Here is an 18,897-nt window from a genome sequence, read left to right as displayed (position 1 = left end):
TACAGCGCTACTTTAAACTAAATCAGTGTGGCATAAACTTTAATGAAGAAATCAAAGATGTCAAAAAGGAAATGTCAGTTTTAGCAGAAATAAAGAGTAAAGGAATTTTTGTAAGAAGCAGGGAGCAGGAAATTGAGGAAGGTGAAAAATGCACACGGTACTTTTTTAAGAAAGTTATAAATAAAAAGGAGTGTATTCAAAATCTAAAAAGAGAAGATGGGTTTTGAACAAAATCCACACAAGAGATGATTGAAACTGTACATACCTTTTATAGTAACATGTACAAAGAGAAACCAGTGCACTTGGAAACATCGGCAGAAATTTTAAAATTCGTTGACAAAACCGTAAAAGAGAATGCACACTTGACACAGGATTTTACTGCTTTAGAGTTAAAAAAAATGCCTAACAGGTTTTAAGAGAAGTCGAGCTCCGGGTTTAGACGGGCTTCCTGCAGAATTCTATCTGACCTTTTGGGACCTTTTATCATCAGACATTTTAGATGTTTTTAAAGATTTTGAAAAACTCGACCGACTGCCTGACAGTTTTAGAATGGGAATAGTGACTCTACTTTATAAAAAAAATGATAAGACTGACCTAAAGAATTGGAGGCCCATCACACTTTTAAACTTTGACTGTAAACTTTTTAGCAAGGTTTTAGCGACACGGATGTCCTCTGTTTTAGAGGAGGTAATTCACCCAGACCAGGCTTGTGCAATCTCAGGGAGACAACTCACTGACAGCCTCGTACTGATTCGAGACATCATTGATTACGATAGAGAAAGAAACACCCGGCTTGTCATCTTAAATTTAGACTTTGAAAAAGCTTTTCATCAGGTCTCGCATCAATATCTCTTTCAGGTGTTGCAGCCATCGAATAGGACCCTGAAACTTCCATCCTGCACCGCTGTTTGCTTTTTCACAAGAGCAGAGAAGATCGCACCGTTCCCAGCGGCACTGCAGTACCGGGTCGATGCTTGGAGTGAACGGAGCCAGCTCCTTTTTCAACTCCTATTGCTAAAAATCCATTTAATATGTAGTCCTCGTATAGAGGACATATCAAATATTAAACTGATAAGAACAGATACCACACTTGATCTTAGCCAAAAGGCCGAGAAGCGATAACTGTCCACTGGTTCACGTCCGAGGGCCCTTCCTGGCACAATGCGCACTTGTAGCGGTGTTCTTTTTAGTGTCACTTTGCACCTCCGCACTGAGCACTCTTCAGACCTTTTAAATGGTATAACTTTGCACTCCTGCACGCTCCAGCAAGCACCATTCAAGCAACAACGTCAGCACAGTCGCAACAAGTAAGGCGACTCTACTCAGAGAAGTCACTCTGCACAGTAACAAGATTTCTTTTGCACAGACAGAAAGGGCTTCACCCGCAAAGGTAAAGCCTGCCAAAAATAGAAACATCTCACTAGTGCTGCTCTCCACAGAAGTCTTTAGTAAAAGGCGAAAGACTTGTACGTTATGAAGAGAAACCAGAGTACGATTATCCGTCACTGCAGGAGCAGGGCATCAGGCTAGTTGGCATAGCCACCTTCCCCATGGTGAGCTTTGCTTGGTAGAGACGTTTGCTCCCCCCCCTTGCTCCTCGGCTGACCAAGTAGGGACAATCGGGCCCTATTCGATGGCTGCCTTGTCTTTTACTCTGTGCAAAAGACAAGGCAGCAACAAAAACACCATGGGAACACCGTATTGAGGCTTTTTTCTGACCGCTCATTCGGTGTCGCGTTTCTTTCAAGCAATTCTCCCGGTTAGCCCGCACTCGGCTTGCTCCCAGAGCCGTGTTAAAGTCTACTTCGCATTCACACTCTCTTCTCAGCAGACTAAAAGAAACTTCCATCCTGCACCGCTGTTTGCTTTTTCACTAGAGCAGAGAAGAGCGCACCGTTCCCAGCGGCACTGCAGTACTGGGTCGATGTTTGGAGTGAACGGAGCAAGCTCCTTTTTCAACTCCTATTGCTAAAAATCCATTTAATATGTAGTCCTCGTATAGAGGACATATCAGAAATTAAACTGATAAGAACAGATATCACACTTGATCTGAGCTAAAAGACCGAGAAGCGATAAATGTCCACTGGTTCACGTCCGAGGGCCCTTCCTGGCACAATGCGCACTTGTAGCGGTGTTCTTTTTATGGCCATAGGTGGCCAGAGTGTCACTTTGCACCTCCGCCCACCCGCTGCACTGAGCACTCTTCAGCCCTTTCAAATGGTATAAATTTGCACTCCCGCACGCTCCAGCAAGCACCATTCAAGCAACAACTTTGCACTCCAGCTTCGAACATCGGCACAGTCGCAACAAGTAAGGCGACTCTACTCAGAGAAGTCACTCTGCACAGTAACAAGATTTCTTTTGCACAGACAAAAAGGGCTTCACCCGCAAAGGTAAAGCCTGCCAAAAATAGAAACAACTCATTAGTGCTGCTCTCCACGGAAGTCTTTAGTAAAAGGCGAAAGACTTGTACGTTATGAAGAGAAACCAGAGTACGATTATCCGTCACTGCAGGAGCAGGGCATCAGGCTAGTTGGCATAGCCACCTTCCCCATGGTGAGCTTTGCTTGGTGGAGACGCTTGCTCCCCCCCCTTGCTCCTCGGCTGACCAAGTAGGAACAATCGGGCCCTATTCGATGGCTGCCTTGTCTTTTACTCTGTGCAAAAGACAAGGCAGCAACAAAAACACCATGGGAACACCGTATTGAGGCTTTTTTCTGACCGCTCATTCGGTGTCGCGTTTCTTTCAAGCAATTCTCCCGGTTAGCCCGCACTCGGATTGCTCCCAGAGCCGTGTTAAAGTCTACTTCGTATTCACTCTCTTTTCTCAGCAGACTCTTGGGATTTTATCTATAAAATGAATTCCTTCACTCAAACTATGTTAAAACTGCTTTGCGAGACCTGATGAAAAGCTTTTTCAAAGTCTAAATTTAAGATGACAAGCCGGGTGTTTCTTTCTCTATCGTAATCAATGATGTCTCGAATCAGTACGAGGCTGTCAGTGAGTTGTCTCCCTGAGATTGCACAAGCCTGGTCTGGGTGAATTACCTCCTCTAAAACAGAGGACATCCGTGTCGCTAAAACCTTGCTAAAAAGTTTACAGTCAAAGTTTAAAAGTGTGATGGGCCTCCAATTCTTTAGGTCAGTCTTATCATTTTTTTTATAAAGTAGAATCACTATTCCCACTCTAAAACTGTCAGGCAGTCGGTCGAGTTTTTCAAAATCTTTAAAAACATCTAAAATGTCTGATGATAAAAGGTCCCAAAAGGTCAGATAGAATTCTGCAGGAAGCCCGTCTAAACCCGGAGCTCGACTTCTCTTAAAACCTGTTAGGCATTTTTTTTAACTCTAAAGCAGTAAAATCCTGTGTCAAGTGTGCATTCTCTTTTACGGTTTTGTCAACGAATTTTAAAATTTCTGCCGATGTTTCCAAGTGCACTGGTTTCTCTTTGTACATGTTACTATAAAAGGTATGTACAGTTTCAATCATCTCTTGTGTGGATTTTGTTCAAAACCCATCTTCTCTTTTTAGATTTTGAATACACTCCTTTTTATTTATAACTTTCTTAAAAAAGTACCATGTGCATTTTTCACCTTCCTCAATTTCCTGCTCCCTGCTTCTTACAAAAATTCCTTTACTCTTTATTTCTGCTAAAACTGACATTTCCTTTTTGACATCTTTGATTTCTTCATTAAAGTTTATGCCACACTGATTTAGTTTAAAGTAGCGCTGTAAGCGTTTCTGTTGTCCCATCATACATCTATTCTCTTTCCTTTTTTTACGTTTACCTTGCTGTTTAAAAAAAGTCTGGGTCGTTTCCTTCACCATTTCCCACCATTGTGCATGTGTTTCGTAGAGGTCTTGAAGGGTCTGCCACTCTTTATAACATTCCCTGTACTGACTGACTATGATTTCATCCTCCAACAGGGAACAGTTGAGTTTCCACAGACCACGTCCTACCGTCACACCAGAAGGGGGTGAAAGGGTGCAGGAGAGCATAAGGTGGTTTGAAAAGAAAACAGGGGTTAATCTAACATCAGTGGGTGGGCAATCTCTAGTAAAGAAATAATCGATGCGAGAGGCTCTGGTGCCATCATGACTAAACCAGGTGAAGCCCTCCTCTCTGGGATGCATGGTTTTAAAACAGTCAGTAAGCTTAAAATCCCTGCATATGCCCTGAAGTAAAATCGAAGTCTTATCCACTTTAAAATCTCCCCCTGCTCTTTTTCTATCTTTCCTGCTCAAGATACAGTTAAAATCCTGCTACAACTAAAGGTACTTGCCCTAGCATGTAAAGCTGTATATCTTCTAAAAGGTCATACCTGTCATTTTTCCATTGAAACCATAAATATTTAAGAGGTTAAAGTCTTGCCCCATAAAATTCAAGTGTGCTAAAAGTGCCCGTCCGTCTCTCACCACTGTGCTACCTTTCACCAGAACATGCGGATTTTTAATTAGAATGGCCACACCATCATATTTATTTTGATTTGAACCACTCCATATCGATAAATGGGGCCACATTTCCTCCCATTGTCTATGGTTTTTTAAAAAAGGTAGTCCACATTCCTGTATTAAAAACACATCTGATTTTATGGAGTCTAAGAAGGATAAAATACTCTGGGCTCTTGTCTTTGATTTCACACTTCTCACATTTAGTGTTGAGAAGGTGAGAACCATTAAAAGGATAAAGGAAAGTAGGTATGTCATTTTCGTTTTTCTAAGTTATCAAAACAAATTACACACTCAGGTTATTTCTTGGGAAACTAGCTCTTCCTTCATTTCTTTAGGTGAAAAGTGAGTAGGGTGATCTATATTTCCTTTTCGGACTCTCGGTGTTACCCGTTTGGGAGTAATTATGGCTGGACATTCACACCTACTTGCAGCCGAACACCACCTCTCCCGCTTTTGATGATGTATGGACCGGCATTCTTACCTTTTCTAACACATTTTCCAGCAATTATGGTCGGACATTCACACCTACTCACAGCCGAACAACTCCGCTACCGCAATTTCATGGTGTATAGTCAGGCATTCTCACCCTTTCTCATCAGCTTTTTGCAAATTATGATCTGACATTCACACCTACTTGCAGTCGAACAGCTCTGCTCCCGCTTTTGATTATGTTTGGTTAGATATTCGAAACTTTTCTTAACTGCTTTTTACAAACTTTGGTTGGACGTTCACACCTTCTTGCAGCCGAGCACCTCCGCTTCTGCTTTTGATAGTGTATATTTGGGCATACAAACCTTTTCTTACCCGCTTTTTACAAACCATGGTCGGGCTTTCACACCATCTCTTAGCTGAACAACTCCGCTCTCTCTTTTGATTGTGTACAGTCGGGTATTTTAACCTTTTCTTATCCGCTTTTTACAAACTATGGTCGGACATTCACACCTTACAGCGGAACACCTCCTCTCTCTCTTTTGATGGTGTATGTTTGGACATTGGAACCTTTTCTTACCCGCCTTTTACAAACTATGGTCGGACATTCAAACCTTCTTGTAGCCGAACACATCCACTCCTGCTTTTGATGATATATGGTTGGGCATTCGCACCTTTTCTTAACCATTTTTCAGTAATTATTGGTGGACATTCAGACCTTGAAGCTGAACCACCTCCGCTCCCTGTTTTGATCATGTATGGTCTGGCAATACTATCTTTTCTTACCCGTTTGTGAGTAATTATGGCTGGACATTCACACCTACTTGCAGCCGAACACCACCTCTCCCGCTTTTGATGATATATGGACCGGCATTCTTATCTTTTCTAACACATTTTCCAGCAATTATGGTCGGACATTCACACCTACTCACAGCCGAACAACTCCGCTACCGCATTTGATGGTGTATAGTCGGGCATTCTCACCCTTTCTCATCAGCTTTTTGCAAATTATGATCTGACATTCACACCTACTTGCAGTCGAACAGCTCTGCTCCCGCTTTTGATTATGTTTGGTTAGATATTCGAAACTTTTCTTAACTGCTTTTTACAAACTTTGGTTGGACGTTCACACCTTCTTGCAGCCGAACACCTCCGCTTCTGCTTTTGATAGTGTATATTAGGGCATACGAACCTTTTCTTACCCGCTTTTTACAAACCATGGTCGGACTTTCACACCATCTCTTAGCTGAACAACTCCGCTCCCTCTTTTGATTGTGTACAGTCGGGTATTTCAACCTTTTCTTACCCGGTTTTTACCAACTATGGTTTGGACATTCACACCTTCTTACAGCGGAACACCTCCGCTCCCTCTTTTGATGGTGTATGTTCGGGCATTCGGACCTTGTCTTACCCGCTTTTTACAAACTTTAGTCGAACATTCACACCTTTTTGCAGCTGAACACCACCTCTCCCGCTTTTGATGATGTATGTTCCGGCATTCTTACCTTTTCTAACACATTTTTCAGCAATTATGGTCGGACATTCACGCCTACTCAGAGCCGAACACCTCTGCTCCCGCATTTGATGGTGTATAGTCAGGCATTCTCACCTTTTCTCATCAGCTTTTTGCAAATTATGATCTGACATTCACACCTGCTTTTGATAATGTATGGTTGGGCATTCGCACCTTTTTTTACCCATTTTTCAGGAATTATGGGTGGACATTCACACCTTCTTGCAGCTGAACACCTCCTCTCCCGCTTATGATCATGTGCGGTTTGATATTCGAAAATTTTCATTCCTGTTTTAAAGCAATTATTGATGGACATTCAAACCTTCTTGTAGCCGAAAACATCCACTCCTGCTTTTGATGATGTATGGTTGGGCATTCGGACCCTTTTTTTACCCATTTTTCAGGAATTATGGGTAGACATTCAGAACTTCTTGCAGCCGAAAACCTCCGCTCACTCTTTTGATCATACATTGTCAGGCATTCGCACCTTGTCTTATCCGCTTTTTACAAACTTTAGTCGGACATTCACACCTTCTTGCAGCTGAACCACCTCCGCTCCCTGTTTTGATCATGTATGGTCTGGCAATACTACCTTTTCTTACCCGTTTGTGAGTAATTATGGCTGGACATTCACACCTACTTGCAGCCGAACACCACCTTTCTCGCTTTTGATGATGTATGGACCGGCATTCTTACCTTTTCTAACACATTTTTCAGCAATTATGGTCGGAGATTCACACCTACTCACAGCCGAAAAACCGTTCCCGCATTTGATGGTGTATAGTCAGGCATTCATACCTTTTCTTACCCGCTTTTTACAAACCATTTTTCAGTAATTATGGGTGGACATTCACACCTTCTTGCAGCTGAACACCTCCTCTCCCGCTTATGATCATGTGCGGTTTGATATTAGAAAATTTTCTTTCATGTTTTCTAGCAATTATTGATGGACATTCAGACCTTCTTGCAGCTGAACACCTCCGCTCCCTCTTTTGATCATACATTGTCGGGCATTCGCACCTTTTCTTACCCGCTTTTTACAAACCCTGGTCGGACTTTCACACCTTTTAGTAGCCGAACAACTCCGCTCCCGCTATTGATTGTGTACAGTCGGGTATTTTAACCTTTTCTTACCCGCTTTTTACCAACTATGGTCGGACATTCACACCTTCTTACAGCGGAACCCCTCCGCTCCCTCTTTTGATGGTGTATGTTCGGGCATTCAAACCTTTTCTTACCCGCTTTTTACAAACTATGGTCGGATATTCAAACCTTCTTGTAGCCGAACACATCCACTCCTGCTTTTGATGATGTATGGTTGGGCATTCGAACCTACTTGTTGCCCGCTTTTCATTAATTATGGGTGGACATTCACACCTTGTCGCAGCCAAACACCTCCGCTCACTGTTTTGATCATGTATGGTTTGACATTCGCACCTTCTCTCACCCGCTTTCTACTATGGTCGGCCATTCACAGCTTCCTCTACACCATACTTGTATGGTGGGATATTCACACCCACTTGCATCCGAAGACCTCCGCCCCCACTTTTGTTGATATTTAGTCGGTCATTCGCACCTTACCCGCTTTTGGCAAACTATGGCCTTCTTGCAGCCAAACACCTCTGATCTCGCTTTTGATGATGTAAGGTTGGGCATTCAGACGTTGCTTCACCTGCTTTTCACCAAATATAGTCGGACATTCACACCTTCTTGCAGCCGAACACTTCCGCTCCACCTTTTAGTGTTCTATGGGGTATTCACACCTTTTTTTTCACCGCATTTTATAGATTATGGTTGGAAATTCTCACCCACTCTCATCCGAAGATCTCTCCTTCCGCTTTTGTTAATATATAGTCGGGCATTCGAACCTTTTCTTACCCGCTTTTTACAAATTATGGTCGAACAGTCACACCTACTTGCAGCCGAATACTTCCGCTCCACCTTTTAGTGATGTATGGTTGGCATTTGCACCTTTTCTTACCCTCTTTTTATACTGATAGCTGAAGATTAAGTTGTTCTTTCTCAAACTACAAAATTTTTTTAATTTTTGAAATTTGATTTGAAGTGGATAAATAAGGAGGACAAACAGTTTTAAGTCAGGCTGATAGAAGGAATTAATTTTATAGCAAAATCTGTATTTCGTCATATGTCGAGAGATGCTTATTGCTGAAGAAGTTCTTTCTCATTCTACAAAGTACAACGTTGTTTATTGTTGAAACTTGATTAGACATGAATAAATATGAAGGACAAAGCAGTCTTAACTTGGTTTGAGTTAAGGAATTTGTTTTATAGGAGAATCCGAATTTGTGCATAACTCGTGAAATAGAGCTTATTTTCGGATTCCTGAAGAATAAGTCTGGTTCTTTCTCATAATACAAAGTTTGTTGTTTATTGTTGAAACTTCATCAGAAATGAAGAAATAAGAACAAACCGTTTTAAGTCAGTTTGATAGAAGTATTTCATTTTATAGCAAAATCTGTATTCCTTCATATCTCCTCGAGAGAAGCTAATTGCTGAAAATTAGGTCTGGTTCTTTTTCATACTACAAAATACAGTGTTGTTTATTGTTGAAACTAGATTAGAAGTAGATAAATATGAAGGACAAAGCAGTTTGAACTTGGTTTGAGAGAAGGAATTAATTTTATTGCAAAATCCGAATTCATGCATAACTCGTCAAATAGATAGTGATGTGTCGTTCGTGAGTGATTCGTTCGATATAAACTAATTTTTTATATGACTCGGGAGTAACGAGTTGTCTCAGTGAGTGATTCGTTCATTTTCATGCAGTACCCTTCCTCACCACATGGCAAGCGGCAGCTTCATAAGCTCAGTCAGCAGGACAGGAAACAGTATTGATTCGTTCACGACTCAACTCCTCGGGAGACGGGTCCTCGCACAGGAAACAGTATTGATTCGTTCATGACTCAACTCCTCGGCTGACGGGTCCTTGCACAGGAAACAGTATTGATTTGTTTACGACTCAACTCCTTGGGTCTTCGTTCATTTGTCACGTTTCAAATTATACATTTCATTTGACAGGCTGAAGAGCAGTAGGCACAACGGTTCATTCACAAACCGGATCATTAATCTCAAAGACTATTCTACCATCAACAACTTGGAAGCCACAATCGACTCTATAGATGCAGAAAAAGCATTTGATGGAGTGAACTGGAAACTTTTATTCGCAGCATTAAACAAATTCGGGTTTGGGTCACACTTCATCAACTGGATAAGGATATTATATAGCTCCCCAAATGCAAGTGTCAGGACAAATGATCAAACTTCTCCAAGCTTCAGTCTGCAGAGAGGTACAAGACAAGGTTGCCCACTTTCTCCCTCACTTTTTGCTATTTTCATCAAACCTTTAGCAGCTTCTATCAGACAAGATAGAAATATTAAAGGCATCCAATCCCAAAATATTGAGCATAAAATAAGTCTTTATGCTGATGATGTATTACTTTTCCTTCAGAACTCACAGACGTCTCTCACTCACACGATCACACTCATAAATAAATTCTCAGCACTTTCTGACTACTCTATCAACTGGTCTAAGACCAAAGTTCTACCCATTAACTGCAGGGTCCAGAATATACCTGTGATCACTATACAGTCAGGAAATATTAGATATTTAGGCATAAACATTTCCTCCAGGCTCTCAGAGCTAACAAAGCTAAATTATGTGCAATTATTAAAGATAGAGATCTCTCTCGTTGGAAGTCCTCACCTATATCACTTATGGGGAGAGTTACAACCATTAAAATGATGATACTACCAAAAGTTAACTATTTAAGTTAACCATGAAGCGTTGTCCCTTTTTGTTTCTCTCTTTGTTCTTAAAATGCTGTTATGCATGTCTAAACCAATCCATTAAATTAGATCATTTTGGCAGTAAAGCGATCTACAATGTGCTTGGTTGCAAAGCTGCTCATCTGTGGTAAACAGCTCTTCAGAAAGGCATTCTTCAATTGATTTCACTAATTTTATGTAATAATTTTGTGATTTCCTACAAAACTACACTTCTTCTCCCATCTGTCTGAGTATTTAATATTGTCTGGGTCCCGTTAAAACATGTATTTTTCCCATCTAATTCCTTGTTTGCTTTAAAACAACTATTCCCCATTTTCTATCCCTTCAGTAGCCAACCAGTTTGTATGGAGTACACTGGAAAACTTGACTGATCAGTAAAACACTGCTTTTGTTGTCACCGCAAGGCTTCCCCCGTCGGTTGTTTCACTGAGACACTACTGAGTAACTATAACCCAACACAGTTTATACACATAACATTCATATACATACTAACAAACAAACAATTATTTATCGCAATTTTTTCATCTCTGTTTGAACGTACACCCAGGTAAATATTCCTGTAGTCTTCTCATACCGACTATGGACCCATTCATTGTTTAACTTCACTGTTTTGCAAATCCTAATTGAATATTACACATTGACATTGAACTTTACTGGATAAGCAGGTCTTCATTGCATTCAGCAGCCTATATGTGAGCATCTATGTGTAAGCTGTTCTTCTTTGCATTTATCAGCAACAAGCCATTCTTCATTGCACATGCATATGAAAATAGTAAAACAATTCCAATGCGTTAGCGAAACCTTCTATATCAGGAGTGTCCATTGTGAGTGAGGATAGCTGTATAAGGTGATATCCTGTATAACTGACTTGCTCATTTCTGTGCTTGCACAGCAGCCTGATAAGGAAATATCTCTGAGAACAACAGGTTGTAAAACTAGGACTGCACCCACAACGGTCTTCTGAAAGTAACGCCTTATACCAGTACACACACACACACACATAGAGGAAGAGATAAGATATTGACGCACACACATCTCATAAGGCGGAGACTGAACTCAAGTCTATATAACATCACACCCCTAGACAACGACAGAGCTTTTCCGTACTTTGTGCTGTTCGCATGCATTGTACTGAACTGCTCTCCGCACTTTGCAAACTGCGTAAATAAAACTGTGATGATTCTTATATCGTCTCCTCTGTCTTCCTCCTTCACTGCATCAACGGACTCGGAAAGAGGCACAGGTTAACCTCAACAATTTTGGGGGCTCGTTCGGGATGTGGTGAGGAGAGGACGGAGTTCATTCGGATAAAAGATTCCTTCACGGTGACAGAGACGGGACACGAGCCGGCACGTTAACACAGAGGTAAGCAGAACCTGTTTTATCAAACTCTGCACATTGAATATCTTAAAACAACGTGTCCTGTCCTGAAACTGGTGGTTGAATCAGCAAAAGACGATAAGAATTAATGTCGAGAACTGCGTAAAAAAAAAAAAAAAAAAAAAAAAAAAACTATAAAAGAAAAGTGAATATAAAAAGAGGATAAAACAGACTGTCTTTGGTCGTGGCGGACCCCACCGGTTGCCTGACGAGGAACCGGAAGCCTGAGAGGCTGCTGGGTTAGAGTCCCGGGGAGGTGAAGACACCCCGAATTCTACTGGGTTTGAGTCCCTGGGGTTAGAGTCCCCTAAAGTAGTATACTCTACGGAGTTGGGTTAGAGTCCCTTGAGGTTATACTCCTCATAAATTCTTGAAGTCTGTTTGGGGTTACAGTCCCCTAAAGTAGTATACTCTACGGAGTTGGGTTAGAGTCCCTTGAGGTTATACTCCTCATAAATTCTTGAAGTCTGTTTGGGGCTAGAGTCCCCTATACTAGAGTACAGGAACAGGGTTCCTGAGGTATTTTTCTATAAGTGCATTTTGAAAAAGTTTGTGAAGATTTTAACGTGCTTTGTGTGTTTTTGTATTTGTTTGAGAGAAATAAGGAGAAGCGGGCTGTGGGAAAAATAAAATTCTGAGGTGTCTAAAGGTGAATGGGTACATAAAACGGTGTCTTGACAAACTCGACAATCAGACAGAGGAAACCTAACGGTGATAACGTAATCTGTCTGAGCCATCGAAACCTAGCGGTGCTAACATAAGTGGCTTGGTTTGTCAAAAGGGTCAGTTGCTCGGGTGTTATGCCATACAAACTGACTGGCCGTTAATAAATCATCACCTTACAAGGCCTGTTGCTCGGACGTACGTCATACAAACCGGCTGGCCTCAGAATTTAGAATAAGAGAAGTAAAATGGAGGGAGAGTTTGACAGGGAAATAGATGATGGGGGATGGGGCCCAGGTACGGGTGCCTGGAGGCCCCTCGAGCTGCAGTTAGAGAATACGTTAAAAGCAGCAGGGGCAGTGTTACCTAAAAAGGGTAGGGACAGGAAATTAGCCGACATAAAGGGACAAGTGGAACAATTGGTGAGATATAAGGGCAAGAAAATGTCAGACCCCGGTCCGTTAGGGGCCTGGTTGTGGGAAAAGGAGAAAGAATGTAAGGTGAGGAAAGAAGAGCTGGCAGAGCAGGGACAAAAGGCAGGTGTGCTGCAACGTTCGAAATTAAAAAAGGAGGCGAAAGAGCAGGAGGAGCGACGACGGGGCTGGTCTGAGCTGGCGGTCTTCTGGCAAAGTGTGAGACATCTCCATGAGAACGCAGGAAAACCAGGAGGCAAACAAATGGTAACTGCACCTGACACTCCTACATGGCCACCTCCATATGCACCGCCTGCTGCACCGACACCAGGGTTATATCCCACACTATATGTGACTAGTGGTACACTTCAGGTTGGATCCTCAGAAGAGACACTTGTAAGTGACAGGGTGACTGAAGCAGGTGCAGCCACTCCTACAGCATCAAGCCCTGAGACTTCAGTAAGGACAGGGATGACGTCCAAATCCTCTTATAACCCCTTCACAGGTGATAACCTTTCGGTGCCCCCAGACCCATTCTCGCAGAGACAGGCAAGAGAACAGGCTCCACAGCACACGGTAAAACGAAAAGTCACACCACAGCCACGGAGGCAGGTCATGAGGGGAAGTGAGATTTCAGATTGTGAGGAGGAAGCAGAAGCAGCAGGGACAGCTTCTTTTCAAGGAAAGGGACAGTGGGAAGGTGAAAGACAAGAAGTACCAGTAAGTTTTAGCTTGGCAGGATCATGGAGGGAAGAGGAGGAAGATTCAGCCGTCAGGAAAGAGAGAGAGCTAGATGAGTTATGTCGGAGAGAGATAGAAGAGCTCTGTCAAAAAAGGGACGGACTGATGAGAAGTGTAGAGAAAGAAATGAAGGTGGCAGAGGAACTGACAGATACGATAGGCAGAAGAGTTAGCCAGCGCCGACGTGGTGAGACAATCCTTCCGGTCACAATGTACCCACTAACAGCAGTACCAGGACAAGGTGACCGGTACCGACCATTTACTATAGGGGACATACAGGCCATAGTGGAGAAATTACCACCTGTAGCCGAGGGTGGAAATTTGTGGCTCAGCAAATTGGATTCTCTGACGGCAGGACAGAAATTGGCATTGGGGGACTTTAGAGCTATTGCAGGACGATGCATGACGGGTGGGGACATGAGAGAAATTGAGACTATCGCTCATACAGACAGGGTGACAGATGACACCCCTTTCACGCATCATAGCACTGAAATAGGGAAAGCTATGAGAGAAAAATATCCACTACCTAACGCCACCGTAATGCCAAAGATGAGATGGGACCCCAAACAAAATCCCAGGGAGTATGTGGATCAGAGCAAGGATTTATGGTTGAAACACACAGGATGCCACCCAGGGAGAGCTGGAGCTCAGAGAGAGTGGTTTAGACAGGCTATACTGGAAGGAGTGCCGGAGAATGTCAAAACAGCCATGGTTAATAACCCGGACATGCTCGGTGCTGAATCACATGTCTGGGAGAAACACTTAATACACCACCTCACCCGTGCTCAAGATAATACGCAGAAGGAACAGGATGACTTAAAAGAATTGCAGGTTCAGCTGTTAAAATTACAGTTAACGGAAGCTAGACAGAAATGTAATGATAAAAATAAAAAACAAAAAGGGGAAGCTGCGAAGGTCATGTTGGCTGCCGAGCCACCACAGGTTCCTGATTTATTTCCGGTCCCACCATGGGTACCGCAGCCCCCATCAGGCGGGAGAAGACATGGGGGAGGACCAATGTGGGGTGGAGGCTTTGGGGGAAGAGGTCGGGGACTAAGGGGCGGTACAGGAAGAGGACAGTCAGGGGAGACTCGTTGTTGTTATCTCTGTGGAGACCCTAATCATTGGATAAGAAGCTGCCCACATAATCCAAGAGCACAGAAAGGTGTGGATAGTGGTCCTCCTGGGAGAGGCAGGGGTCGCGGCTCCGGACCTCCTGTTACTGCACCTATGTATCCTCAACAGCCTTGGGGAGCAGCTGCTGCTGGTCAGTTCCCATTGTGGGACAATGGGGAGAACCCTGACCAGTCCGGTCAGTATTGACACACCCCACAGAGACTCTCAGACAGCATCACTACGGCAGAACCGATGCTGTCAGTTCAGATTGAGAAAAAAGATCTGCCTTTCTTGGTTGACACTGGAGCCACATGTTCCACATTGAAAGTTGTACCAGCTGGTTCCCTGTCATCGCATACCATCACGCTTATGGGCTTCTCTGGGGAGAAAAAGACACTGCCGTTCACTAAGCCGCTACTCACCCAGGTGGGAAAACAGACTGTGACACATCCATTTGTACATTCACCTTCTGTACCGATGAACTTGCTGGGAAGAGATCTCCTGATAAAACTGGGGGCCACGATACTCTGCAGCGCCGATGGCCTGGTTGTTGTCATGCCTGATGGATCTCATTTGCCGTGCTCTGGACCGATGGAGAACATCACTGGTCAATATCTTGTGCAGCCAGTGAATGAACAATACGCGGACATATACTGGGGTCTATTACAGCCGGAAACATCTGAGCGGCGTGGTATCCTCTCGGCTTACCTCCAGTGGAAACCCTGGATTTCCCAACTCGAACCCTATGTCTCACCTCCAGATTCCCCCCATGTTACTCTATTCTATGATGGGTTACAGACAGATTGGTATCAGGAAAATTTTCAGGACCAACTTGAAGGTCGAGATTGGCAAATTAAGACACATAATATTTATGTGGCGCCTGAAGGCGTGGCGGCAGGTGTTGCCCTGACCTCTGCACAACTTCCCTGGTATATGATGGCAGAAGAAGCGGCCCCACATGTATCATTGGCATTACACCCACAGCATCAGGCAAAAGAGCTAGGGAGTATTGTTAAACGGGCACTCCTACAATCCGATTGGGTAAATACACAACTTCCACAAGTTCAGTATTCTGCGCAAGCTCGCACATATCGCATTCAGGTTTCAGGGGAAGATACAGTCACATTAGAGCATGCACAGATCTCTAGACATCATGGCCGTGAACGTACAGATCACGTGGAGGCGGCAGCTCTACTCGCTAGCCTCCCTGAACACCTATGGGCACAGGGTCCGACAGATGTTGGACAAGTTAAGTACAAGCCCATTACATTCCAGGTGCGTGAGGGTCCCCCTATTTGGATAAGGCAGTATCCTCATAAACCTCAGGCGGAAGAAGGACTTAGGGACACTATTGATGGCCTGTTACAAAAGGGGGTGTTAGAACCCTCGTCCTCAGAGTGGAACACACCCATTTTACCTATTGAAAAGAAAGGGACAGGTAAATATCGCATGGCACATGACCTACGGGCAATCAACGATATTCTCCTCACTCCTACAGTTCCTGTTCCGAATCCATATGTGGCTCTAACCAATTTGGATCCTAAACATGAGTGGTTTACCTGCATTGACTTGGCTAATGCATTCTTTTGTCTTCCCTTGGCGGAAGACTGCAGGCACATTTTCTCGTTTTCGTATCAGCACAAGCAGCTACAGTACACCAGGCTGCCACAAGGGTTCGCTTTGTCCCCAGGGATTTTTAACCAGGTTTTAAAAGATATCCTGAGTGATTGCCCACTACCAGAGCAGGTGACTCTCGTTCAGTATGTAGATGATTTGTTGTTGGCAGCGCCCACTGCGGCTCTGTGTTTGGAAGCAACTAAAAATGTCCTTTTACATCTTGCAAGAACAGGGTTCAAGGTCAGCAAAGCCAAACTTCAGGTTGCACGGCGGCAGGTAGCGTTTTTGGGCAGGCAAATTTCCCAAAAAGGAGCAGGGCTCTCCCCTCAGCACAGGTCTACTATTCTCCATCACTCTAAGCCAGTGAAGGTAAAGGACATGTTGTCTTTCTTAGGGTTGACGGGCTATAGTAGGACTTACATAGCCAATTACACCGGCTTAACTAGACCTCTGCGGGCCCTAGTGAAAGAACAAGGCATGCGCAACCTGTCAGCGACCCTGAATTGGACTCAGGAGGCGGAGGAAGCCTTTATTGCACTAAAACAGGCCCTCTCCACAGCAGCAGACCTAGCTATACCCGATTATAGCTTACCATTCTACTTGGATGTCTCTGGAACAGAACTTTGCACTAATGGCGTCCTGTTCCAGAGAAAAGGGGGTGAGAGAGTAGTACTAATGTATATCAGTGTGATGCTAGACAATATGGAAAAGCGCCATCCTATGTGTACACAACAGGCAGCAGGGATAGCAAAGCTCATTCAAAAAACTGCACACATTGTCATGGGACATCAACTGCACATTCTGACCACACATAGCGTTGTGGCCTATGTGAACTCACAGACTTTTACGCTGACTGCTCTGAGACAAAGACGACTGAGCAAAATTCTCGAGGCACCAAACCTGACTTTCACTCATGAAGGCATAAACATGGCAGATCAGCTAGGAACAGGTGAGCCACATGAGTGTACGGACAGAGTGCAGAAAGAGGAGAAAGTACGACTGGACCTACAAACAGAACCGATACCAGGGGCCAGAGAACTATACACAGACGGCTGTTGCTTCAGGGATGAACGAGAAGGACTGAAAGCAGCATATGCAGTTGTAGAGGACGTGCAAGGGGAACTGATCACACGACAAACAGAGAGACTGGAAGGACAGCAGTCAGCACAAAGAGCAGAAGTACTGGCAGTAATAGCAGCACTGAGGCTAGGGGAAGGGCAGGAAGTAAACATTTACACAGATTCAGCCTATGCAGCAGGAGCAGTACATGTGGAACTGAAACAGTGGTTGAGGGCTGGATTTCTAACCGCAACAAATAAACCCATCAGACATGAGGCAGAAATGAAAGAGCTAGCGGAGGCCCTACTACTCCCGAGCAAAGTAGCTGTTATCAAATGTAAGGGCCATGAGAAAAATGACTCACCTACAAAAAAGGGAAACGACGCAGCAGATATGGCAGCTAAAACCGCGGCAGGATATGTGGTGAAGGCGATCCTCATGTGCGCTGAGACAGAGAAAGACACAGACATGACCGCACTGATAGCTGAGCAAGCTGCGGCCTCTCCACAAGAAAAGACATTATGGAAAGCGAGAGGGGCGACAGAAGTACACGGCCTCTGGAGGGGCCCAGATGGACGACCTATACTACCTCCAGGGATCAGACAGACAGCGTTGGCGGAGGCACATGGAGTGGGACATGTGGGGGTAGCTCAAATGATGAGAAATCTAGAGCACTGGTGGCATCCATACCTAAAGGACATGGCCAAACATTTTGTGGGGTCATGCGAGGAGTGTCTAAAGTACAATGTCAGACCAACAGTGAAACCACACCCTGGATGTTATCCATTGGAGGTAAAGCCAGGGAAAGAAATCATCATTGATTACACAGACATGATCACACCGGTGAAAGGGTATAGGTATATTCTGATGTGTGTGGACGCATATTCAGGATGGCCTGAAGCATGGCCTACCAAGAAAGAGGATGGTAAGTCGGTAATAAAATTTCTGATTAACCATTATATCCCCAGGCATGGATTTCCAGAAAGGATCAGGTCAGACAACGGCACTCACTTCAAAAACCAAGAGTTGCAACAGGTTGAGGCCATGCTAGGGCTAAAACACAAGTTTGGTACTGTCTACCATCCACAATCACAGGGTAAGGTTGAGAGAATGAATCAGACAGTGAAGAGCAAATTGGCTAAAATCTGTGCACAGACCAAAATGAATTGGCTAGATGCGTTGCCCTTAGCATTAATGTCCATCAGGAGCTCTGTTAATCAGTCCACAAGGTTTACACCACATGAGCTCCAGACAGGGAGAGCTTTTCCTGGACCTCAATCTAAGTTGCCAGGAACAGGACATATTGAACAACACCTAACCCACAAAATGTATTTCCATGAACTCCAAAGTCTCGTTGCAGAATTTTCAAAGCAGGTGGCGAGTAGCAGAGGAGAGGGCCAACCAGCGCCGGCTCCAGAGGCTGAGTGGGTATTGCTGAGGGTCATCAAACGAAAGTGGTCGGAGCCAAGGTGGACGGGGCCCTATCAGGTGACCGAGAGGACCTCCCACGCAGTCCGAGTCAAAGGGAAAGGTGATACGTGGTTCCATTGGAGCCAGTGTGCGGCAGCCGAGGAACCTCAACGCTCCCTAGCAGCGACTCACCAGGCGCTGAAAGATTTGCACACTGTACCGGCTGGTACAGAGGAAAAGACCACCAACCAACAAGGGGCAGAATAATCCCCTGGTGGCATTTTGCAGGCAGAAGT

General features: G+C 44.1%; 4 non-coding genes across 4 annotated transcripts; all 4 read right to left on the bottom strand.

Moving 5' to 3' along the window:
* Positions 1-929: 929 nt before the first annotated feature.
* Positions 930-1,120, bottom strand: LOC140285200 (U2 spliceosomal RNA). The gene has a single exon (XR_011910338.1). It is a non-coding gene; the product is annotated as a U2 spliceosomal RNA (small nuclear RNA).
* A 259-nt stretch (positions 1,121-1,379) lies between these two features.
* On the bottom strand, positions 1,380-1,493 carry LOC140285199 (U5 spliceosomal RNA). Its single transcript, XR_011910337.1, has one exon. It is a non-coding gene; the product is annotated as a U5 spliceosomal RNA (small nuclear RNA).
* Positions 1,494-1,883: 390 nt separating this feature from the next.
* LOC140285178 (U2 spliceosomal RNA) lies at positions 1,884-2,074 on the bottom strand. Its single transcript, XR_011910318.1, has one exon. It is a non-coding gene; the product is annotated as a U2 spliceosomal RNA (small nuclear RNA).
* Positions 2,075-2,382: 308 nt separating this feature from the next.
* Positions 2,383-2,496, bottom strand: LOC140285188 (U5 spliceosomal RNA). Its single transcript, XR_011910327.1, has one exon. It is a non-coding gene; the product is annotated as a U5 spliceosomal RNA (small nuclear RNA).
* Positions 2,497-18,897: the final 16,401 nt, after the last annotated feature.

This window comes from Leuresthes tenuis, unplaced genomic scaffold (assembly GCF_036924035.1).
Source record: "Leuresthes tenuis unplaced genomic scaffold, fLeuTen1.0.hap1 SCAF_32, whole genome shotgun sequence".
Lineage (NCBI taxonomy): Eukaryota > Metazoa > Chordata > Actinopteri > Atheriniformes > Atherinopsidae > Leuresthes > Leuresthes tenuis.
Note: the sequence above shows the minus strand (reverse complement) of the source record. Positions and strands in the feature narration are given on the sequence as shown.